This window comes from Helianthus annuus, chromosome 4 (genome assembly GCF_002127325.2).
Source record: "Helianthus annuus cultivar XRQ/B chromosome 4, HanXRQr2.0-SUNRISE, whole genome shotgun sequence".
NCBI lineage: Eukaryota > Viridiplantae > Streptophyta > Magnoliopsida > Asterales > Asteraceae > Helianthus > Helianthus annuus.
In genome coordinates this window covers 106966915-106973695 of record NC_035436.2, presented here as the reverse complement: position 1 = coordinate 106973695, position 6781 = coordinate 106966915, and positions in this window count along the sequence as shown.

Below are 6781 nucleotides of genomic sequence, written 5' to 3'. Positions count from 1 at the left end.
GTCTCTTTTGGATGTATTGATACATTTGCAATACTTGTAAACACTGTATTCGTGGTCTTGATTATATAATAGCCCAATCGCAGTATTCTCATTATATGCGTTGTTGAATTACTTGTTTTATAACATGGGATGTTATGTATTTTTGTGTTGATGAATGTTATTACATATGCATATTACAAACTAACTTACTTTGACCTGACCAATATGATCTTCTTTTAGAAGATGCCTCCACGACGAGACACACGTTTGCCTACCACTGAGGCAGAATTGCATGCGAGAATTTCGCAGGCCATAGCACAGTATGAGGCCTCACACGCAGAAACAAGCAGGAATACCTCAAACAACAACAACAACAACAACAACAACAACCCACCCAATGGTGATGTTAAGTCGCTTGAGACACATTACGATACATTTGGATATTTCTTACACGTCCGCTAATACTATCTGTAAATGTTATCGCTTGTGCAGGCTGCACCTACAAGCAATTTCTTGACTGTAAGCCCTTAAATTACAATGGCACTAGAGGTGCTGTTGCATTCGTCAGATGGGCAGAAAAGACGGATTCTATTTTAAGGATGAGCAAGTGTGCTCCTGAACAACAAGTTACATACATCTCAGGGCTCTTTCTTGATGGGGCTTTATCATGGTGGAATCTGCAAGTGCAGACCCTGGGAGAGGCGGCGGCATATGCATTAACATGGACTGAGCTGAAGGAGCTCATAAGGAAGAAATACTGTTCACGAGCTGAAATACAAAAGCAGGAAACGAAATTTTGGAACCTAAAGATGGACGACCCAAAGATCGCCGAGTACGTTCAGAGGTTTCATGATCTGTCCCATGTGGTACCATACATGGTTACGCCTGAATTCAAATACGTGGAGCGTTTCATCTGGGGATTGGCACCTCAGATTATGAGCATGGTTACATCGTCAAAACCAGCAACCATTACTGAAGCCATCGATCTGAGCGTGTCACTAACTGAAGATGCCATCAGGCTAAACAAGTTTTCAAATGCTGATCAGAAAAAGAAGGAGACTCATGTGGAGTCATCTGGTGAGAACAAACGGAAGTTCTCCAACTTTAAGCAAGGTACTAGCAGTTCAGACAAGAAGGGTGAGACAAGCACACCGGCCAAGGCCAAAGGAAAAGGGTATATGGGCACCCTGCCCAGGTGTACCGCTTGTCAATTGCATCATGAGGGACGATGCAGGTCTGTGAAATCTGAATCTTGTGGAAGAGTGGGCCACTCAAAAGAAACTTGTTGGGTTGGTACTTGCCGTGGTGGCCAAAGGGGTTTTGGTAACAACAACCGTGGAGGTAATGGAGTTGGAAACCGCCCACAAGGAAGGAATGGCGGAAATGGAAACCGTGGAAATTTTGGAAATCAAGCTGGAGGTGGGAATCGCAACCAAAACAACGCACAAGGCGGTACTAGAAATGGTAATGGTCGAGGACAAGGATGTTTTAACTGCGGAGACGTCGGGCACTTCAAGTGTGAATGCCCAAAGCTCAATCAAGCTCAGGGAAGAGTTTTCAATATCGGTGCAAGGGAAGCCCGCCAGGATCCAAATGTCGTTACTGGTACGTTCCCTATTAATTAACGCTTTGCATCTGTACTATTTCACACTGGTGCCGACTATAGTTTTGTATCGCTAGAATTTAAGAAAATGCTTGGGTTAACTGCTAGTAAGTTAGACATTTCATACTCAATTGAACTGGCTAATGGAAAGCTAGTTGAAACAAATGAAGTCATCAGAAGATGCTTGATCGAATTGGGAGAGCACGAGTTTACACTGGATCTACTGTCAGTTGAGTTGGGAAGCTTCGATGTGGTAGTAGGGATGGACTGGTTGTCAAGCAACAAAGCCGAGATTGTATGTCACGAGAAGACCATTCGCATCCCAATGGCGGATGGAGAAACGATTGTGGTACACGGAGAGAAGCGCGATACGCCTCTGAGGATCATTTGCTGTCTGAAAGCTCGAAAGTGTTTGAAGAAGGGATGTGTTGCCTTCTTGGCACACATCATTGATAAAGAAGCCGCTGAACCAAAGTTAGAAGATATTCCTGTCGTGAAGGAATATCCTGAAGTCTTTCCAGAACACTTGCCAGGATTGCCGCCTCAAAGGAAAGTCGAGTTTCATATTGACTTAGTTCCAAGCGTCGCGCCTGTAGCTAAGGCACCTTATCGACTTGCACCCTCAGAGATGCAAGAGCTGTCGACACAACTCCAGGATCTGTTAGATAAGGGATTTATCAGACCAAGCTTCTCGCCTTGGGGAGCTCCAGTTTTGTTTGTTAAGAAGAAAGATGGTAGTTTTCGCATGTGTATCAACTACCGGGAGCTGAACAAGTTGACAATCAAGAACAGATATCCTTTGCCAAGGATTGATGACCTATTCGATCAGTTGCAAGGTTCAATTTTTTACTCAAAGATCGATCTTCGATCGGGTTATCACCAGTTACGTATTAAGGAGGAAAGTATTCCCAAGACTGCTTTTAGGACTCAATATTGACATTACGAGTTCCTGGTGATGCTGTTTGGTTTAACGAAGGTACCTGCAGTGTTCATGGATTTAATGAACAGAGTGTAACAACTCTCACTAAAATCAATACTTAGGATGTTAATTATCTATTAAGGAAACCATAATTAAGATCCCCAGGTGATTCTGCACAAACCCTGAAAGTTTCAGAACAATCAGAATTAGGATCAGGACCCCTAAAACTCAGGGGGGGGGGGGGGTATTTCCTTACCTGACGATTATCCTAATTATTCGTTTTCAACATAGAATTTTAAGAAGCTGTCGACTCAGCTAGGCTACCGGGACACATGGCAACCCTATGCTAAAAAGTAACCCGTCGCGCCACGCGACAGAGCTAGGTTTCCCTGTCGCGACACGCGAAGGGGACGATTTTCCAGCTATAAATAGAGGGCTTTGGGACTTAGATTTTGGCATTTGAACGACGAGAAAACTCTCTCTGTAGGCTGAGATATCGTCTAAACAGTCCAACAACACACACAATCACGAAGTGCTATTACGATTCAGGGTATTAATTCGATCGCTATTACGATTCATTTTCCGATTAATCAATATATCCAATGGATGTTTAAGTGCCGCCCACATAGGGTTATACTTTGTCGTTCGTCGTTAATTCGATGGATGTTTAAGTATCGCACTTTGTCGTTCGTTGTGAGAATTTGATCTCGTGAGTTATCGTAAATGCTGTATTGGTTACTTACCTAATTTCGTGTGCATTAGATTATTAGGCTTATCAGTAGGCTAAACCATACCCTCACAATCAAAGAATATTGGCAAACCGACCAAAGCAAAAGCAAAGGTGAGTTCACGAACTTTCTACAAGGCACGGCCATCCTCTAGAGGTAGGATGCCACTCCCCTAATCTTCGCACACATGCCTGTAGGGCCGCGACACGATGCGATACGATACGATACAAATACTACCCTTCGCACACATGTCTGGGAGACCGCGATACGGGCTAGTAAGCCAGCGAACCAACCGTGAATTCACTCAACTTTGTTGTTGACTCGTTGTTACATGCCTTGTAGGTCGTTAGGTCCCTAGCTTAAGGAGCTTGCACTGGGAGGCGTGGTCGTGTGGGAAAACTTATATTAAACTTATGTTTTGCTTCCGCTGTAAACTCAAACTATGTTTTGACACCAATTGAATTGTGTTGGTTTTTATAAATAAACTACATGTTTGTTCAATATGATTGGTGGCTATGATCCTGGGCATGTCACGCCTCCAAGGCGGGGTGGGGTTTTGGAGGGGTGTGACAGAGTGGTATCAGAGCCATTGGTTATAGTGAACTTGGTTTTAAAAAGGGAAAAGCTTTTTTGATAAAACCGGACTATAACCTGTACAGTAATCCGCAACGATGCTTCGCTCCAAGTGCAAAGACTCAATACTTTACTGCATTCTGTAATATTCATTTTAAGTGTTACAGCTAAGGTTAAGTCTTCCCTAAGTATTTCATGTATCCAACTTTAAGAAATATCTATCTGACGAATAGCTGGTAGTACCTCTTCAAGACATATAAGTGAATGAAAAATTTAAAGATTAGTTGAGAAACCACTTTAGATAGAAGACAGGTTAAGTTTCTCGAGCATAAAAGATTAGTACTGGTATCCTTACTTATTCGAATAAATCTCGAGGACGAGATTTCTATAAGGAGGGAAGAATGTAACAACTCTCACTAAAATCAATACTTAGGATGTTAATTATCTATTAAGGAAACCATAATTAAGATCCCCAGGTGATTCTGCACAAACCCTGAAAGTTTCAGAACCATCAGAATTAGGATCAGGACCCCTAAAACTCAGGGGGGGTATTTCCTTACCTGACGATTATCCTAATTATTCGTTGTCAACATAGAATTTTAAGAAGCTGTCGACTCAGCTAGGCTACCGGGACACATGGCAACCCTATGCTAAAAAGTAACCCGTCGCGCCACGCCACAGAGCTAGGTTTCCCTGTCGCGACACGCGAAGGGGACGATTTTCCAGCTATAAATAGAGGGCTTTGGGACTTAGATTTTGGCATTTGAACGACGAGAAAACTCTCTCTGTAGGCTGAGATATCGTCTAAACAGTCCAACAACACACACAATCACGAAGTGCTGCTACGATTCAAGGTATTAATTCGATCGCTATTACGATTCATTTTCCGATTAATCAATATATCCAATGGATGTTTAAGTGCCGTCCACATAGGGTTATACTTTGTCGTTCGTCGTTAATTCGATGGATGTTTAAGTATCGCACTTTGTCGTTCGTTGTGAGAATTTGATCTCGTGAGTTATCGTAAATGCTGTATTGGTTACTTACCTAATTTCGTGTGCATTAGATTATTAGGCTTATCAGTAGGCTAAACCATACCCTCACAATCAAAGAAGATAGGCAAACCGACCAAAGCAAAAGCAAAGGTGAGTTCACGAACTTTCTACAAGGCACGGCCATCCTCCAGAGGTAGGATGCCACTCCACTAATCTTCGCACACATGCCTGTAGGGCCGCGACACGATGCGATACGATACAATACGATACAAATACTAACCTTCGCACACATGTCTGGGAGACCGCGATACGGGCTAGTAAGCCAGCGAACCAACCGTGAATTCACTCAACTTTGTTGTTGACTCGTTGTTACATGCCTTGCAGGTCGTTAGGTCCCTAGCTTAAGGAGCTTGCACTGGGAGGCGTGGTCGTTGTGGGAAAACTTATATTAAACTTATGTTTTGCTTCCGCTGTAAACTCAAACTATGTTTTGACACCAATTGTATTGTGTTGGTTTTTATAAATAAACTACATGTTTGTTCAATATGATTGGTGGCTATGATCCTGGGCATGTCACGCCTCCAAGGCGGGGTGGGGTTTTGGAGGGGTGTGACACAGAGTCTGCAAGCCCTACCTTGATAAGTTTGTGATTGTGTTCATTGATGACATTTTGATCCACTCAAAGACGAAAGAAGAGCACGAACATCATTTAAGGGCTATTTTAGAGCTACTTAAAAAGGAGAAGTTGTATGCGAAGTTCTCGAAGTGCGAGTTCTGGTTACGCGAAGTCCAGTTTCTTGGTCATGTGGTTAATGGAAGCGGGATTCATGTGGATCCCACAAAGATCGAGGCGATCAAGAATTGGGAAACTCCAAAGCCGCCAACCGAGATTTGACAGTTCTTAGGTTTGGCTGGTTATTATCGAAGGTTCATTGAAGATTTCTCGAAAATCGCTCAACCTTTGACCTCCCTTACCCAAAAGGACAAGAAGTTTGATTGGGGAGACAAATAGGAAGAAGCATTCCAGTTGTTGAAAAACAAGCTTTGCGACACACCAATTTTATCGCTGCCCGAGGCACGGACGACTTCGTGGTATATTGCGATGCCTCACGTCAAGGTTTAGGCTGCGTGCTAATGTAGCGGCAGAAGGTTATAGCATATGCTTCTCGCCAGTTAAAGGTCCACGAGAAAAACTACACCACACATGATTTGGAATTGGGCGCGGGGGTATTTGCGTTGAAGATCGGGCGACATTACTTATATGGCACGCGATGCACCATCATCACTAATCACAAAAGCCTGCAACACATTTTTGATCAAAAAGAGCTTAACATGAGGCAAAGATGCTAGGTAGAGTTGTTGAATGATTATGATTGTGAGATCAAGTATCACCCAGGGAAGGCGAATGTGGTCGCCGATGCCCTAAGTCGGAAAGAAAGGATCAAGCCCATAAGGGTTAGGGCTTTAGAAATGATTGTCCAGACAGATCTCTCATTGCACATTCGTGCCGCATAGAGAGAAGCTCTTAAAGAAAGGAATATTGAGGATGAGTATCTCCGTGGGATGGAGAAGCAGTTGGTACCAAACGGGGAAGGAACTTTGTGCTTCATGAAACGAAATTCAGTTCCTTTGTTTGGTGGTCTGAGGAATGTAATTATTGACGAAGCTCACAAATCTTGGTACTCGATTCATCCAGGAGCGGATAAAATGTACCAAGATCTTAAGGATTTCTATTGGTGGCCAAGGATGAAAGGCGATGTTGCGATATATGTTGACAAATGTTTAACTTGCGCCAAGGTAAAGGCCGAATACCAGAAGCCCTCAGGTCTTCTGCAGCAACCTGAAATACCCAAATGGAAATGGGAACCGATTTCAATGGACTTCATAACGAAATTACCAAGGACGCCCAAGGGCCATGATACGATTTGGGTAATTGTAGACTGTTTAACAAAATCGGCACACTTTTTGGCAATTAAGGAGAAAG